At 43.4% G+C, this 19,799-nt stretch overlaps 1 protein-coding gene across 1 annotated transcript in view; it reads right to left on the minus strand.

The window, feature by feature from the left end:
* The window catches only part of MFSD8 (major facilitator superfamily domain containing 8), a 76,759-nt gene that overhangs the window by 30,411 nt on the left and 26,549 nt on the right, over positions 1-19,799 (minus strand). The window lies entirely within an intron of this gene.

The raw sequence follows: 19,799 nt of genomic DNA on the forward strand, positions 1-19,799 counted from the left end.
TTACAAATCCTATTTGTCAGGGCAGACTTGTTCTTAATACAATGCAGGTAAAATTAGCATGTTACAGATTAGCAAGGTGTATGTTAATCTGTTTTCTGTTACAAAACTTCACGGGTAAGGTTCTTAACCACCTGAACCACGCACAACTTGAACAGGAGGTTTGGCACGCTGGACTCAAGTGAGTTAACTTGTGGCCACCTTGGTGGCACCAGAATCTTCAAACATAACACAAATAACTGTGGTGAGTGACAGCAGCATGCTATCTTGCACCCTGTAACAACTCTTCAGAGCTCACATCTTCTTTTTGTATTTACTTTTTGAGGGGAAAGTGTTTAATGTTTCAAAATTCTCCCTCCATCTCATAACAAAACAAACAAAGAAAAAAAGCAGGAAGCAACACCATAATGTCAGTAGAATCTTATTTGAGTGGGAAAAAACATGAGTCTGCAACATATTCAATTTGTTACATCAGAGCAGAACTGTTTCCTTGTATTTTACTAGTAAGACCTTTCCTCTTCCTTTAACAAGCACCAGTTCTATGCTTGAGCATTTATGGTATTGCTTAAAAAATGACTTGAACGTTGCTTTACTTTAATGAGCAAACTTGTTACTAGCTATTTTAATACTGCTTCATTACCACACCTTTTATCACATGATTTTTTACTTCAGGCTTTTCCTGGCAATTTGTTTACGCATGTAACAGTTTTTTAATCGTCATTTAAGCTTATATATCTTTTTTTAAAATCTTACAAAGGAGTTTTAATACGATACACCTGTCTTGCTTGTTTAGTTACTGATTTGGATGGATTTGAGGATGTCTGAATTTGAAGAATCCTCTCCCTTCTTTGCATTTGGTAGTGCCCTCCTACTTTTTATATGCTGCCTTTGGAATATGCTTGTAAAGCATCAGTAGGCAGTTGGATCCGAAATCCTGCAGGCCTTTTGGGTGAAACACCTAATGCGTGTTTGAGCTGGGGCTTTGCAGCCTGGCAGAAGGTATGCTGCACCCGGTCTGGAGGGGCAGCACTGGGGGCAGCTACTGTTGCTCAGCTCTTCCTTCTGAGGTGAACAGATCCACAGCTATACCTGGCATCGGCATGCCTGGTGCCCTTCAGAGGGTATCTTGCTTTCAGTGCGTAGTATGAAGGTTTTGTTCTGCTTAAACGTGCAAGCTGTTTATCTAAGCAAACTGTCAGTTGCCTTTTTATCTTCAGTATTTGAAATAACTTCATTTTTTGAAACGCTCAGTATGTTCAACTCCCATTTCTGCTGTAGCTTCTTCCTGTTAATAAGTCTTCTCAAATATTCCTTATTAAAATGTTTCGTTTTGTTTTTTCTTTTCCTGTGAGGGTTAATTTTAAACACTATCTTAGGGAACAGGCGAAGTAGAGACTTTTTTTCCCTATTTTTTTCCTGAAATAGGTATTAGTAAGAAGTTAACTGAAGGAAATAAGTCTTTGTTCTTAGTACTTTGGCCATGCATTCTGATCACCTGATGCCAGTTTTCAAAAACATGAAACCGTGTTACAAAGAGACTGTATTTGCTGGTTTGGAGTACCTAGCCAGCTGTTAAGGGAAGAGAAGTTTCAGCATGACCCTCACCTTCCAAAGCAGGGCTTTGCTTGTTGTGTTACTACACAGGAATACTCCATGGGCTGATACAGAAGCCCATCTGAACTGAGCTCTAGATGACCAAACTTCAGATATGAATCACTATAGTGTCTAGAAATGCTAACCACGTTTATGTTAACCTGCTAGTATCTACAAGTTTTCTTCAAACTGGATGAAAATACTGTTTCAGTACTTTTCTCATTATCCTATATTTTCTAGCCTTTGAAGCACCAGAACAGAGGTAGTAAAAACTGCGTTGCTTAAAAAAAGCTGTTAGTTAACAGCCTTGTAAAATATCATTTCATCTCCATTATATTATTTGGAGTGGAAATACAAATTCTTAACATGCTAGAAATTGTGTGCTAGCTGACTCCTACCTGCATTCTTAGCTCACCGCAGTTGAACTTGAGGACATCAACCAACTGCTACACGTGTGAGTAACAAGCAAACACAGCTGAACAGGACTGTTGGCACTACAGCATGCTAAAGTAGGAATTTGCACGTGACTTACAAGCGTTAAATCCCATTTTCTGTCTTCCTTATCAGAGGAAAACACATCCAACAGTGAAAAGCAGGAATCACTGCAATATGATACATGAGGAGTAATTTAAATAGGATGCAATTAAGAGCTATACTCATTAGCCACACTTAGTGCTAAAATGGTTTAATAAAATGAGTAGAAAAAGGAGGTAGTTACTGAATCTTGCATAGTGGGGTAAGTTTGTTTACACATTCTGAACGTATCTCTGCAGGACTGGGGGGAGAGATGGGGATGTTAGAATTTAAGGCAGTGTTAAGTATGCAAATGTTTACCATGTATGTATATGGGCTCCTGATTAGTGACAGACCATGTGCAAATTGACAATACTCAAATTTATTTTTGAATGGCAATATAGATTGTCAAGGTTGTGTATAATGATAATAAATATATAAAACGTTACTTGAACCATAAGTGACCACTGAGACCTAATTTTTCCATCAGTGCTCTGAAAAACAGCTTTGTTTGATTTAATGGGTGCATATAACGCACATTTATCTGAAAGGCTGCAGGTAAGAAGCAACAGGCATTTTTGACTCGCTCTGTCCTGATTGAGTCAGACAGGCAGGGTTTCTCTTGTGTTTCTCTGTGTCAACTGCTGCAGACTCATGTCTATGGACAAACTTCCCCAGGCTGGAGCCCGAAGGCCGTACTGCTGTGCCTCTGGGAAAATGTGGTCATCTTCCCATCTGGTCACATTTGTGCGTTTGGATAAGTACAAATTACCGAATGTCCGTTAATGCCTCTTTCACTGAATGACTTACTCCAACTTTTGAAAAAGTTCTTTGAACTGCTTGGGCAAGTCAATGGCTTCAGGCCTTGTTGGTTCCCTGAGAAGGAAAGGTCCTGAAGCACAGCTGTAAAGGAAGCAGTTGAGCACCTGCCTCCCGCAGGACTTCATGCTGCATGTCTCAGTGGAGCAGTTCCTTCATGTTCTACCAGTGTGCTATGACTGTAGGATAGCTGCATACCCTATGTAATGCTATGACAACGCACCATGATTCAGAAGTCATGAAATTAATAAAATATTTCTATGATATTTCTCATTTTGCCAGCAAGGATAGGGGTTTTCTTAGGAGTAGAAAAAGGTGCTTCTTCAAAAACAAACAAACGTAGCTGTTTATGATGGTCAGCGTGCATGCAATCTATGTACAAGAGAGGGGTTGAGGGAGAATGACAATCTAAGCATCAAATCCATGTGCTTAATGACAAGGGGAGAAAATGCTATTCTTACGTTAAATCAGTATTTACCAGAAAATGGTTTTCAATTTAAGAATCTACAAATGTACTTTAGGCCATCAGATGTTGAGTAGGGTAGTTTTTTTTCTGATCATTTCCTTCAATTCCAAATTACTGAAAAACAGTATTTGCATTTGGCTTTGCTCGCAAGGAACTACAGCCATGGGGTAATTTACTACATGGTCTGGCTAGGAAAAGACAAGCTGCCTTAGTTCTTAGTGCAGATCTACAGCATCAGTTTTTCTTGTAGGAACTGTCTTGGCTCTATAACAAAGAGTTAGATACCTACTTAGTTTTGTTTTCCTTGTGACAGAAAAAAAAAAAAGCCACATTAAACTGCTTGCCCAAAAAGGTACTGATAAACATCATCTATCATGACAGCCTGACCTAAAGCCTTGGTCAATAAGTGGAGAAAAGCATAAATTACATGCTTCTCCTCGAGCATTGTTTTCTTTTTGTGGGTAATGTCAAAAAAACAGTTCTAGAAGCGAAAAGGGGAGATGGTAATACAGGAACTTGGGGGTGGGGGGGGAAGGAAGGAGGAAAAAGAACAGAAATTTTTCATACAAGCCAGTATTTTTCATACAAGAAGTATGGTAGACTTTTTAACCGAGACATCTGCCCTTTGGGAAATGAAATGATCTAATTGTGTCCTAACAACGCAGGCGTGATGTCATCCTGGCTCCAACGTTAAACTGGTGGCTGATCTCACGAGCGCAATCTACAGAGGTGGGATTTGATGCTACCGCACAAAGTCACTGATACAGTAACATCACTAAGAGATGGAAAAGATGAGGAGAAAAGCTTGCGATGGCATAAGCAAATTCCACTAAATAATTTTGTGTTAGCAATGCTTCCAAGTGGTGTAGTCGAGCACAATAAGCAGAAACTGAGTACCTGCCCAGCGCTGATGGCATCTCTAGAAGCAGTGTGGTAGTCCTATAAGCTAGAGTGAGGCATGTTGGTGCAAGGCTTTAACTCCGTAGGAGGGATCCATAAAAACGTATTAGGCAGGGAAAAAAAAGTCTTGTAACCTACCAAGGTTTTATTCAAAGCAGAATAGACTTAATAGCATTTTGGAAACTGTCGTTCTTTGCACAAACTATTTTTTTGTTCACATATGTTTCAAAACTCCTCCACCCACACTCTGAAGCCAAGGAAAAAACATGATGTCAGATCTACAGATGAGTAAACTGACTCACGCGGTTGACAAGTTTGACCTGTTTCTTAAAGATAGGGATTTAAACTAAAAAAACAACTGTGAAATAAATGGATTGTCACGAGCATAGAAGTGGGGTGAGAAAAGAAAAAAGCCCTGTACGTTTTTTTTCTGGATCAGCGTGGCTGTGGTGGAGTCAGTTCTGGCACGAAGCTCTCTTTTTGGTGTGAAACAGACACTATCCCTGGACAATCTTAGGCAGACAAAGGGGACTCACAGCCCCACACCTCTGCGAGCGAGGCATCAGTGCTGACACAGCTCTCAAGGGACCTGTCCAACTGCCAGCCTCACAGCTCACACAGTCTGACCTCACTGTGTGCACATTTCCTCTGAGCATGCTCTATGGAGACAAATGTCATTCTCAACAACTACGTGAAGTGAAACTGGAGTGAAAAAAACCTTAATATTGAAAATAGTAATAAAAAAGCTCAGGCTACTGAAAAGGAAAACAGAATGTACTGCAGCAATGCTATTGTTTCTCAGCCTTAAGAAATAAAATATCATCGGCGTAAACATGCCATGGAAAGTTCTCAAGAAAAACCAGTCTGGTCTCTTGATGGCAAGACAAAGTATCAGGGAGGAGAAATAAGAGCTCGGTAATTAAAGCTCAGCATGGTCATTTGTTTAAGGACAGAGTTTCAAAGCAAAACCAGTATGCTGCTCTATGTACTCCGTCAGTCATGCTGTAAGGTTACCCATGCCGATTTTAATCTGCATTAACTCAAGTGGCAAGCCTCAACAGAGGCTCGTGAATCCTGAAACAGGCATACTGTCAGGCCCTGCTAACGCTGGACAGGCAGGGGTGCAAAAGTGAAGCTGTTTGGTCAAAGTATTCTTGAGACTGGAATATACAGAAAAAATGCAACCAGACAGTATGTGAATTTTACCAGGAAAAAGCCTCACCAAGATTATTCTTGTTCTCCTTGCTGTTCACTGTGAGTAAGGCTGTGTATTAACGAGCTGGTCATGTCACAGAAGAAATGTAACTTAATGATTTTTGAGAATCTTAGACCCCAATCTAGGAATCAAATCTAACTCTTGTACTAAGCAAAGCCCATTTTCTAATTTCAGTGGAATTAAATTTGTTTATGTTTAGAGCCGAATGTAATCCACTACAGTTTGTGCTCTTGGAAAGGGATGTCCTATGTTTAATTCTGAAGCTGTGTGGCTTAAGCAGGAGCTTCCAATACGCTCTCAGCCAAGATTGTGGACAGAGCCTGCATGCATTATGTTAGTGACCTGCTCTACTGCTAAAATCGACAGAAATCTTACTCATTTTGTTGCTAACCTCTTACTTTAGAGGAGACTGGGGTGGTTGTAGCTGGGTAAGCCTCTGCTCTTACACAGATGCCAATGGTTGTTTCATCTCCCAGGATTACAGAGATGATGACTGCAGTTCAGCTTCAAATTTTCATGTGATGGTAGGTAACATTTGATGCTTCAGAGTTAAATGCTGGTAGCACAAAAAACCACACTACATAATACTACACTGTATGTACCAGGTACATATGTTTCCTCCTAAAATTCAGATAGCTTTACTGCTAATGAGTGTAAGTAAATCTCAGGGTAAACCCACTTGCTCTCTTTTAATAGATCAAAACAAACAGAACATTCCACAAAGGCTCCTTTTTTCTTTTCTCCCCTCCCCTCCTCACCTCCAGGAAGTCTTAAAATAAAAGGTTAGCTATACCCAATTGGTTGCATTTTTTGCTAATTTGGAAAGACTGTTCAGATAGGAATGATCCATTTGTCATCAAAAACATTGCTTACTATGCTCCTGTCCTCTTGCATGGAGGTATTACAGTGTAGCTGAAAAAACAGTTTCCCATTCAGTGGTCTTTTTGCATCCTATGGAACATGCAAAACCTGCTCACAAGATCACTGCACAGGTAAAAGCAATGAGCTGGCTTCTGAAAGTATATATAAGGACAAATGCTAATTACAAAAAAGATTAAAAATGATATAAGACAATATTTACTCTCATGACTGTTGTGTAATTTCATATAGCTTGGAAACAATGATCATTAACAAAGGAATTGTGCCTCAGGGAGCAGTCTATGTTTGCAAACAGAACCAGCTGCCAACCCCAGAGCTTACACCCACTGCTGACAACTGAATATTCAAGAAGGTAGACCAAAGAAACCTCTACTGAGCATCTAAATAAACTCATGTGTAAGGCAATGTATCTGGAAGGGGGGGAAACACTGCATCACGCAAGGATAAAAAACAAGACTAATGAATCCTCATGTATTAGACCACATTCAGCATACACTTCAGTCAGTTTGTGTATCTGTAGACTCCAGCGTAACAAGTCACTCATCTGTCAAGAGAAAAGATAAAGAAACACAAGAAGAAAAGCTTTGCAGAGGTGAAGCCAAGTGGCTGAAGTTACACCTGTGTCTCAAATGCAGCCTAGCAGGCACTGGTATGCTCAAGTCAAAAGAATTGGGGACTGAAGTCTTGACATGGAAAAAAATAAATGCATCTACAATAAAGCAATGCTGCAGTGCTCCTCTCAAGGCATTTTGGCAGGCAGAATTAAACACAGGTGAAGTCCAAGGTGGAATGAGGTGGCGAGCATATTCTTGCATAAGCCAGCACTTAGAAAGTTGGGGTTCTATTTTCTTTGTATGGAGTTCCGGTTGGCTTTGCTTTTGTTTTTTCAGATTATCTTCTGAGTCACTGGAGAACACCTTAAGTTTTCTGAACAGTTTATAATGTAGAAAAAAAAATTACGTGCACTGAAGGCATGGATAATAACCGTAAGTAATGGGTCTTGTGCTTCGAATCTCACAAAGCCAGGACCAAAACTTTCAATGAGATTCACTCCAAACTTCAGCACAATGCTGATACAGAGGTTTTGTTCTCACAGATTTTAGTACGGTGCCTTTTAACATTAAGCAGGTAAGTATCAAGGCCATTTCATAATGACAGAATCGTTTTTTTGCCACTCAAGTTTTCATTTTACAGGTGATTCTAAAATGAGCAAGGTTTCTTGTCTCTCAAAGTAAAGCTTAGCTCTCTTATTGAAAGGTTAGCTCTGACAACATCTGGCTGGGTAGGCAGTGAAACAGAGGGAAATTTGCATTTGATAAAATCTGATGTTCTTTGTGGAAACACTTAGCTCTATTCAGTCAGAGTGGAACATTCAAGCCTCCATGACCGCATACCTTCTCTTGAATAAGATAAATGAATATAAAATATGCAACATTGCAAGCATAAGTTAAATGTCACTCACTTTCAAGTTTTATGATAAATCAGTCCTTTCCTGCTCATTTTTTTTCCAGCATTAGCATCCAAAATTGGATACAGGAGACTAACAGCCTGTGCGGTGTCACCAAGGCAGCAACTGGAAGAGGCTCTTGTTTCACACGGAAGTAATGCAAAATATGGAAACAGAATGTGCATTCTGGTGGCATTATGCCTCTAAATACCCTCGCTGAAGTTTTGTGACCGTATAATTACAAACTTCTGTTTTAAAAGCTACATCCACTCTTCTTGACAATGATTGGGATTTGGTTCCCAGTGATGAGGACTCACGGAATCGCACAGAATATACTGAGCCGCTAACGCACACAGGCAGTCTTGCAGTGCAAGCCCTGGTGCCCGCAGTGCCTTGCCTGCCCTTCTTTGCCTCAGCAGATTGCTGCTGCTGAAATACACTCCTGCTGCACAAGCAGGCTGCTGACGAGCTCACACCCTAGCAGGTCGCAGCAATCTCTTGCACATATGCTGCGAAGCTAAGGCGTAATTCATTCTAACATTCATAATATAAAGTTAAGGCATCAAAGCAGAACCTGACAGGGATCCTTTCAACACCTTGCCATGCCACACCTGCACTATCTTGAGAGAGTGAATTACACATTATATGGTTTATTTTCCCCCCTTCTTATTTTCACCTGAGCTGAATGTGTTATTTCTAGCATTCTCACACACTAAAGCAGTCCTACTTGACAGAAGTCAAGCAAACTTTAAAAAAATAGACCTGAATTTAACAAAGAACTCATCAAACATCGTTGTGCTTTGTAAAGCTTTCTTCAAAAGCACAGCCATCTCTCCTGTTTGTGGACAAGTGAGGGATGATGTCTCTGAGTCATTCTCCAAGTGACGCAGACCTTCCTTGCTAAGAAAGTCACAGAATACTGTGAAGAGCCAGCAGATGTCCCCTAAATGCAGGGGGTCAGCTTTACCATCCCTGTATTACATAAGAAAGACTAAGCTTTCAAAAGCAATCTTATTCTAAAACACCACTAAATAAATAAAACTGTAGTATCAGAAGGGAATGGTTCCCACAGAAAATGACCGTAGAGTGCAAAGTTTGTATGGAAAAAAGCAGATCTGCAGTTTCTAATCATTTTACTGACCTGCTCTTAGTCTGGGAAGACAACCTGAAATTAAAGCCAACTGTACATATTCAAGTAAAAATTGATCATTTTCAGACTAACTAGTCACGGTCTCAGCTGAAAACAACTGTACTTTCTACAGATTTCAAGCACCTTGTGTGTCTCACTGGGGAAACATCTGCCCAGAATGCCATCTGGCTGTCATTTATTACTAAAACTGAGCATCTACTTTGGCTCTAGACTTAAAGCAGAACAGAACAAAGAACAAAGGCTGGCACTTTTCTGAAGTAATAAAACGGAGGGGGCAAAAAATCTGATGCTACTATCTAAATGACTCCATCTCTCCAGTCTTCCCAATACAGAGCTTATTGAAGCAGTCATCTGAGCTGCTGAAATGCTGGGAAACCTCACCTAACTCATAAAAAATAATGTTGCGGTAATATTATTTAAGAGACCGTGGAATGACCTGAGATACGGGTGGATGAATATGACATCAACACAGACCAAAGTAGAAGATAAAGAGTTAAAGGGTACCAGCACAACAAATACAGTGTCATAGTAACAGCACCAGACACAGCAGACGTGCTCAGTCAGAAGTTCTATCACAAACCCAATACAACATCGTATTCTTAAAGTCTAGAAAGGCATTTAATTTTTAGTTAGTGTGTGACAACGGTACTGATTCCTATTTTAGCAGAAAAGAAACAGAACTAAATGGCACGAGCCAAAACTAGCTATACTTGCTTCAGCATAAATGCATATGTTCAGTGTGGGGATAATTTACTACCGAGACAACCTAGCTGAAGGCAAGACACAGTCATTGTCACTTGACATGTTTAACATGGAAATAAGATCCCTGGAGACAAGATTGCAGAGCTGTGGGCCTCCCAGGCAAAGCACTACCACTACTCTTCCTTCTCTTCTGTGTAGAAAACTATGTCACTTCAGTACTTGTGCTCGCAGCAGCTGCAGCAAAGTAACATGTAGAGGTTTCCACCTTAAACAAATCGGTTCAAACGTATTTATAATAATATACATCTGGCAAAAGGCTGGTGTGAGCCTTGGGATCCAAAGGGCAAATGCCATTTAATAATTAATCCAGAAATCCTATCCCAGGTTTTTGTTGTTGCTGAGTCGATGCTGGGTTGCAGTACGACGACGATGTGAGAGACCATATAAACCAGAAACACCAGAGACAAAATAAGGTCAAAGCAATGAGGGGACTCAAAACTGGGATTTAGATATGTCATTGGGAAGGCCAAATATCCCCCAGAGAAGAATCAGATTTAGATAAGATTCTGCAGTTCTTGTATGGCTAGCAGGAGAAATGTAACAGCGCCAGTGTGAAAGATTTCAGCAAATGAAAGGAAATTGAAGATGAATTGAAGTCTTCGCCATATGTAGGCTGGGGCAGAGTGGGGTGACTGGAACTAGCAGAACTGCCTTTTAACCTGCTTTTTTTAAATCTGTTTACAGAAAAAAATTGGAGAACTATTGCTTATGTCTTAGCTCAGCAAAAATACAGTTCTTTGATATGAAGATTTTAGAGCCTAAATATGAAGAGGGATTAGAATTACTTTTCATCAAAGGTATGAAATGCAGAAAAATTGGAACAGCCATCAATGGCTCTGTCAGGAAAACACGAGAAGTGCAACAACGAGCTTTTCATGACAACACAGGATTAGAAGCCATCATAAAAACAGAGGGTTGGGTTTCACAGACGATGAATCAGGTGACTCTCACAATTTCTGTAATGGAGACAAAGTGAAATTCAGTTCTGGAACTATTTTCAACAAGCGCTGACGACAAGGCAGCGCTGCCCAGGCACAGTCCTACAGCACAGTCTACAGCACAGTAGCTTGCCCTTTGCAAGCCTTGTGCATATACACATTTCAACTTCACAATGCATCAAACGTGTCTACGTCATCATTCCAGAAAAACACAGCTACTGGGAATGTGTAGCAGCTCACTGAACATTTTTAGAGCTTCTGAAACAATCACAGCCAATGACAAACACGACAGAGATTTCAATTCATGCAGCCATTTGTGAAAGACAAAGGAGCAGCTGACACAGGCTGTCTCCAGGTCACTCCCTTTCATGAAGCTTGGCAAACCCGGCACCTTGAGCAGTCTAGCTGTGATACACCCAAAAAGCTAAACCCAGCATATTCATAGCTGATGATCTGTTACAGCTCAGCAAAACTTCAAAAGCAAATACTCAAGTGGAATTTCTCTTCTGAGCCCCTCTGTGTCTCATAGCCTACTTTCACAGGGAAGAACCTCCAGGGTGAGCAGCCATAATGTCCAGGAAGATGTGGAGTAACCACTCCTGTTGATGTCCATTACCCTTGCCGCCAGGTCCCAGAATCTGGCATGAGCTGAACTCTGGTAGGTACAAATTCAGGTTCTCTGTTTTTTACCAGGCAAACATTAAAAAACGAATGGCAACACTGGGCAGCCTACACAGGTAGCTCTTTTGAGGGAAAGGGTCGCTAGACTCATGAAGTTAATTGTTGAACAGCAAGGCATGGTGGAATGTAGAGCGTGAGGGTGTGCTCTGGTAGTAGAAGGAAGAAAAAGCCATTGTTTTTAACCAAAAAATTCACACGGCATGGCAGAAGAGAACAGAATATATACTGCCACAGTGATAAATTCCAGAGCTGGACACAACTTCCTGCTCCACCATATCTCCCTTTCGGAGATCTGACTGTGGCCACTTGTGTGGCTGGGGGATACATCTCAAACCTGGGCTCATAACTCACAATTTTTGGCCTGGTCATTGCCATCTTAATGGGGAGATGAGGGGGTAAAGGGCATTTATGCACACAACACGGGCTGCGACACACCATTAAGCCCAGGACCTCAAAAAGGTCTGAGACTCTTTGAATTTACTAGCACAGATGCATCCAGCAGGCACAGAGAAAAAGAGATGCAGAGGCTGAGTTATGCCCAGGTAAGAACAAGTTAGCTTAAATCAACTGCAGATTCATATAAATAGAGAAGAATATTTTAAACTTCAGAACTGTGAGTTCCAAAAGAGACTTCTAACAATTGCAAGACATCATATTTTTAAAATGAAAAACTGACAGTTTTTGAAACAGACCAGAATAGGCTGCCACAGCTAACTGTATGATCCTGGAGACTCATCATAAACACAGTTAATAAAAACCATTGAATGGGAAGAATCGTTGTCACTTAACTTCTAAAATGTTCAGATTACAAAGACACATGCAAAGCAGCCTCAGTATTCATTTGCTTGGCTACAAGAATCAAATCTTGGCAACAGCACTGCAAGAGGTGGGGAGGAGGAAATAATTTACGAATCCATGGGTTCCCTCGTTCAAAATTCACCTTCTCTTGGAGCATGAAGGGGGCTTTTGGAATATCCTAACTTCATTCTTTTGAAGTTCACTAATTACTCTTTGCTTTTGGCTGCTGTGACAAAAATGACTCACTATAAAAGGTTTAGTGGGACATGTCTGCTGAAGCACTGTGCTGTACAAAGCGATGCTCCAAATTCAATTTGAAAATAGCACTAGGGCAAACTTCCATCATAAAAGAAAAACATCCCTTTAAATAGTTGATGTTTTGTGCTGATTGATTCTCGCTTTAATGTCATTAAAAGAGAAAAGCGTAAAACAAGTGTTATTTATTTATTTATTCAGTCCTGATTGGAAAACTAGAGCCACAGCTGAGGGATCATTGTATGCTTACATCATTTACTCGGGATACATCAAGAGTGTCGTTGAAACTATTATTTGATGCTACACTAGCAGATATACCTGAGAACTCCTTCCTGCATCTGTCAAAAGCAGCAGTGCGAAATAAACATGGATGTGTCAAATTTGTGAAACTATCAATGCCATGAACCTGCTTGCCAAGACACGAGCAAAGCTACAGAACAACTAACAGTGACAGACAATCATTTGCAGACTATAACTTTATGCCTAGCGTGGGTGCATAAACACGATTACTTTGTGAACACAAATTCTTACCTATATGGACTCCACAAGCATATCCATATAACTTTCAACACACCTTTATGAAGGCACTGATTCCGGGCTTAGAAGTAATGAATTCCAACATCAGTAGCTCACTAAAATTAAACGAAAGGAGGGAAATTAAGGGTCAAGGAGATTACAATGAAATAGGCCTGCTAAAATAAGAAGTTTGCTGTCACGGTGTTGTCCGTGACAGTGACCCAAGGGAAAACCGAGAAGGGAGAGGGGAGAGAAAAAGAAACTGCGTCAGTGGCCGCGCGGCCGCCCGAGCAGAGCCGCGCTCCGGGAGGGGGAGGGGGAAACGGCGGGAAGGGATGGGTCGACAAGAAAACAACGGCACGATCTGAGAAGGAACGGTAACTTTACTAAATCTAATAAAATTGAACAATTGAAAGAGAGAGAAAAAGTTTCAAACCAGAAGCTATGAGCTTACGCTAAGGAGGACCCGCACGGGAAGCACACGTGCTGAACCTCCACGGCAGCCCAGAGCAACGCGCCCAGAACCGAGCGCCGCCTGCCTCCGGTGCGGAGCTCCGCCCCTCCCCTCTGCTGCTCCCCCAGCATTAACTCCTTAACTGCTGCATGATGCTCTGATGTGGAATACCGGCATCAAAACCACAAAACCACAACATTCCACCCCTTATTCCACATCATCACATCATGCTTAACACACATCTATACATAACCAAACAGTAATAACATGAGTTACATAGAAACATATATACATATATATACATACATACACACGTAATTACAGACTGCATTCCCCCAGCATCAAATTCCCTTGTGGGACACACTGGACGTCCCCATTTTTATCCATTACCCACCAGGTGCACCCAGGTCCCTGCGCAAAAACGGTTCCACGGAGGGGTTTGCCCTTTCCAGAGGCTGGAAGGACCCACACCGCTTTTCCCAACATGCTCCTCACATGTACCACAGGGACCTTATCTCCCTCTATGGTCTGTAGGGAGCCGGACTGTGTAGGACCCTCTCGGTTGACTGATCCCCTAGTGTTGACCAGCCAGGTGGCTTCTGCCAGATGCTTCTCCCAGTGCTTGAATGTCCCACCACCCATTGCTCTCAAGGTGGTTTTTAACAACCCGTTGTAGCGCTCGATCTTACCAGCAGCTGGTGCATGGTAGGGGATATGGTAGATCCATTCAATGCCGTGTTCTTTGGCCCAGATATCCACAAGAGAATTTTTGAAATGAGTCCCATTATCGGACTCAATTCTCTCTGGAGTGCCATGTCTCCATAGGACTTGTCTCTCGAGCCCTAAGATGGTGTTTCGGGCGGTAGCATGGGGTACTGCGTATGTCTCAAGCCACCCAGTGGTCGCCTCCACCATGGTGAGCACGTAACGCTTACCATCGCGAGTTCGTGGCAAGGTGATATAATCAACCTGCCACGCCTCCCCATATTTATACTTTTCCCATCGCCCTTCCTGCCAGAGGGGTTTCATCCTCTTGGCCTGTTTAATTATGGCACATGTGTCACAGTCATGGATAACCTGTGCAACGGCATCCATAGTTAAGTCCACCCCTCGGTCTCTAGCCCACTTATAGGTCGCATCCCTTCCTTGATGGCCAGAGGTCTCATGGGCCCACCGAGCTAAAAATAGCTCTCCTTTGTTCTGCCAGTCCAAATCGATCTGAGACACCTCAATTCTGGCAGCTCGATCTACCTGATGGTTATTTTTCTGTTCTTCAGTAGCTCGATTCTTGGGCACATGAGCATCTACATGGCGCACCTTTACACCCAACCTTTTTGTTCGGGCAGCAATGTCTTTCCACAGTTCAGCAGCCCAAATAGGTTTACCCTTCCGTTGCCAGTTGTCCTGTTCCCACTGCTGCAACCACCCCCATAAAGCATTTGCCACCATCCAAGAGTCAGTATAAAGATATAGCATGGGCCACCTCTCCCGTTCAGCCACATCTAAGGCCAGCTGGACGGCCTTTACCTCCGCAAATTGGCTTGACTCTCCTTCTCCTTCGGTGGCCTCTGCAACTCGTCGTGTGGGGCTCCACACAGCAGCCTTCCATCTGCGATGCTTCCCAACAATACGACACGATCCATCAGTGAAGAGGGCATACGTCTTTTCATTCTCTAGTAGTTCGTTATATGGTGGGGCCTCTTTAGCACGTGGTATCTCCTCTGATGGGGATGTTCCAAATTTCCTGCCTTCAGGCCAGTCCATGATCACCTCCAGGATTCCTGGACGGTTGAGGTTCCCCATCCGAGCTCGCTGTGTAATCAGTGCAATCCACTTACTCCAGGTGGCATCGGTAGCATGATGGGTGGGGGGAACCTTTCCTTTGAACATCCAATTCAGCACTGGCAGTCGAGGTGCCAGGAGGATCTGTGTCTCAGTACCAATTACTTCAGAGGCAGCCCGAACCCCCTCGTATGCGGCCAAAATCTCCTTCTCAGTTGGAGTGTAGCACTCCTCTGAACCCCTGTACGCTCTGCTCCAAAATCCAAGGGGTCGGCCTCGGGTCTCCCCAGAGGCTCTTTGCCACAGACTCCAAGTGGGACCTTTCTCTCCAGCAGCAGTGTAGAGGATGTTTTTCACATCCTGTCCCAACCGAACTGGCCCCAGGGCCACAGCACGGGCTATCTCCTGCTTGATTTGCTCAAAGGCCTGCTGCTGTTCAGGACCCCATGCAAAATTATTCTTTTTCCGAGTCACTTGATAGAGGGGGCTTACTATGAGGCTGTAGTTTGGGATGTGCATCCTCCAAAAACCTACTACACCCAGAAAAGACTGTGTCTCTTTCTTGCTAGTGGGTGGTGACATACTGGTGATTTTGTCAATCACATCTCCTGGAATGTGACGACGTCCATCTTGCCATTTTACTCCTAGGAACTGAATTTCTTGGGCAGGTCCCTTCACTTTGTTCCGTTTAATAGCAAAACCAGCACCCAGAAGAATTTGGATTATTTGCTCTCCTTTTTTAAAAACTTCCTCTGCTGTATCACCCCACACAACAATGTCATCAATATACTGGAGGTGCTCAGGTGCCCCACCCTGTTCCAGTGTGGTTTGAATCAGCCCATGGCAGATGGTTGGGCTGTGTTTCCACCCCTGGGGCAAACGGTTCCAGGTGTACTGAACGCCCCTCCAGGTGAAAGCAAACTGTGGTCTGCACTCTGTGGCCAAAGGAATAGAAAAGAATGCATTGGCAATGTCTATAGTGGCATACCACTTGGCTGCTTTTGACTCCAGTTCATACTGCAGCTCCAACATATCTGGCACAGCAGCACTCAGTGGGGGTGTGACTTCATTCAGGCCACGGTAATCTACCGTCAGCCTCCATTCTCCACTGGCTTTACGCACCGGCCATATGGGGCTGTTAAAAGGTGAGTGAGTCTTGCTGATCACTCCCTGGCTCTCTAGCTGACGGATCAAGTTATGAATGGGGAGCAAGGAATCCCTGTTGGTGCGGTACTGCCGTCTGTGCACTGTTTTTGTAGCGATAGGTACCTGCTGCTCTTTCACTTTCAGTACCCCCACAACAGACGGATCTTCTGACAGGCCAGGTAAAACAGACAGCTGCTGAATGTTGTCTGCATCTACAGCAGCTATTCCAAAAGCCCATCGGTACCCCTTGGGATCCTTGAAATGTCCCCTTCTGAGATAGTCAATACCGAGTATGCATGGAGCCCCCTGTCCAGTCACTATGGGATGCTTCTGCCAGGTTTTACCGGTGAGGCTTATTTCTGCCTCCAACACAGACAGTTCCTGAGAACCCCCAGTCACTCCAGAAATATGAATCAATTCTGTCCCTTTATAACTCGAGGGCATCAGAGTGCACTGTGCACCAGTGTCCACCAGTGCCTTATATCTTTGTGGCTCTAATGTGCCAGGCCATCTAATCCACACAGTCCAATACACTCTGTTATCCCTTTCCCTCCCCTGGCTGAGGGCAGGGCCCCTCTATTGGTTACCTGCAGTGACGGGAGCAATTTCATTGGTGGCTGATCTCTGCTGTAGTTCTCTCACCCGTGCTCGCAGTACAGGAGTGGGTTTTTTATGCCACTTCCTCATGTCCTCTCCGTTTTCTCGTAGGAAGCTCCACATGGCCACACGTGACATGATGTTACTGCCGTCATTTGCTCGTGCAGAGGGGCGGTTGCCTTTGGTGGCCGAGACTTTCAACAGTTTGATAAATTGCTTCATCAGATTCTTTGCGTCATGCTCGTCTTCATCAGGTGTTTCCAATACTGACACAGGTTCATCCCTATTCATCAGTAATGACAGTTCCTCCAGTATAGTTTTCTGTGTCTCCTTAATCTCACCTACTTCTTCTGCTACTATAGCTGCAATGGAAGCACGTGATGGTGGAAACTGTTGTTCAAAGTTTTGGAGTGTAATAGTCAATTCATAAACTGGGAGTCTTCTGTCTTGACCCTCGAATCTATGGAACATTGCTACCAGTGTACTTGCGTACCTCTCTGGTGCTGTTTTTGAGAGCTTGCGATATACATCAGGTGTGCACCTTACTCTATCAGGATCACGGTCCTGGTGTGGATTGTTAGGGACGAAATTGGGATCATACAGCATCTCTACTACGGCTGTTTCTCTCAAAAACTGGATGCCTTTCTCCACGGTGTTCCATCTTTCCACCTTAGGCTCCAGATCATCTTTGTAAGGGTATCTATCCTTTACAGCCACTAGTACTCGTTCCCAGAGGGTAGCGACTCCATTCAGACATCTGCCAATTCCTCTGTCGATAGCTGGGTCTCGGGCAATGCTTGCCAGTTGGCGGGCTTCGCTGCCATCTAGGGACACGCTGCTGGCACCGCTGTCCCAACACCGCAGCAACCAGGTGACAATAGATTCACCCGAGCGCCGTACAAACTCCTTTCTTGAACCTTGTATTTCAGTCATCTTTAGGGGCCGACGAGTAGTGGTAACAGTGACTCCATCATCATCGCTGTCTTCTCCATGTCTCTCACTTTTCTTAGTGGCCTTTTTAGGTGGTGGTGGTGGTGGTGCTGAGGAGGGCCCCTCGCCTGGATCTTCCTTTTTTTTCTCTGCTTCTTCTTCTTTCCGTTCTAGGCGCGAGGACGGCCGTGTCCATTTCTGGCCTTCCACAGGGGCAACCGACACTGATACCGGTGCTTCCTGTGATTGGTCAGGTCTAACTTCGAGGTTTTCATTTTTGCTTTGGACCTTGGTTTGGAAACCATTTCTCTCCAGAATATCAATTATGGCTCGATAAGCACAAGCCAAACCCCAAACAATACATTCCTTCTCAGATCGTCCTGAGTCCCATGACTCCTTACCTAAACACTCACTGAATTTCTCAGGGTCCCACAGGTGCTCAAGATCAAAATTGCATAACACCGGGGGTCCCCACGCTTCCAATTTCTTTCCTAATTTTTTCCACCTTCCCTGCCATTCAACACTCTCTGGTTTTGAGGAACGCTCCCTCCACATGATGTAAATTACTATTGCAGAGAGTGCATTCAGAAAAACAGATAACACAGTTGCCGGGCTGACATCTTGAATATAGGTAAAGACCTGAAAAGAGTAATTGGAAACCGTTCCAAATGCCGCATAATCTGTCACGTTAGCCAGGGTGTTTAGGTAGGAGGCATGTAACCCCCTCAGCACACTAAAGTAGCTGTATAGCCACATTACTCCGGTGCTGAACGCGAGGAGCTTAAAAAGACGCCAGCATGCTATGAGGTACATGAAAAACCTTAGTCCACTCTGCACCAGATTTACAATGGAGTGCCAATACTGCACTGCCCGCATTCTCCACCAATAATTGTCACGGTGTTGTCCGTGACAGTGACCCAAGGGAAAACCGAGAAGGGAGAGGGGAGAGAAAAAGAAACTGCGTCAGTGGCCGCGCGGCCGCCCGAGCAGAGCCGCGCTCCGGGAGGGGGAGGGGGAAACGGCGGGAAGGGATGGGTCGACAAGAAAACAACGGCACGATCTGAGAAGGAACGGTAACTTTACTAAATCTAATAAAATTGAACAATTGAAAGAGAGAGAAAAAGTTTCAAACCAGAAGCTATGAGCTTACGCTAAGGAGGACCCGCACGGGAAGCACACGTGCTGAACCTCCACGGCAGCCCAGAGCAACGCGCCCAGAACCGAGCGCCGCCTGCCTCCGGTGCGGAGCTCCGCCCCTCCCCTCTGCTGCTCCCCCAGCATTAACTCCTTAACTGCTGCATGATGCTCTGATGTGGAATACCGGCATCAAAACCACAAAACCACAACATTTGCTTATGGCCCAATCCAGCAAAATCTTGTATATTACTAATGACAGAAATAAATACCGAAATAGGCTCAGTTTTATTAACTTCACATTTTGGTTATGGAATTCATCACTGTAATGTGTCTGATTGCTGGCTACTAACAATCTAAACTAGAATGCAGAAACACAACTACATCATGTATGCAGTATTAGTTATAGATCAGTACTGGAACCAGTCGTCAGAATGGGACAATTAGTCTCAAACAAAGTAACCTTGGACCATGCTGTTTGCACGATGTATGACACTTTTTGAATACACCTGATTACAGTGTGAAACAGAAAAGGGCTGAACCACAGAAGCCTTTGTCTTTTTTTTTCCCAGGCTCTTCTTTTGTGACAACGATACAGCACAAACTAACTCATCTAGAAACTACGTGTACAAAGAGTGAATTACAAGACTGTACTGAGAATAGTACCCTGTCCATCAGACTACAAAACACAGTCTACATGAACATTTGTGTGAGTACTGTCACTGCACTTATGCCATTTCGTTCAAGGTCAAAGTTGATTTGCCTCATTAGTGATAGACCCAGATGAATTTTGATAGCAAGGCAATTATAATTGCTCATAACTTTA

This window comes from Cyrtonyx montezumae, unplaced genomic scaffold (genome assembly GCF_038088225.1).
Source record: "Cyrtonyx montezumae isolate F1298 unplaced genomic scaffold, pur_monq_1.0 scaffold_2, whole genome shotgun sequence".
NCBI lineage: Eukaryota > Metazoa > Chordata > Aves > Galliformes > Odontophoridae > Cyrtonyx > Cyrtonyx montezumae.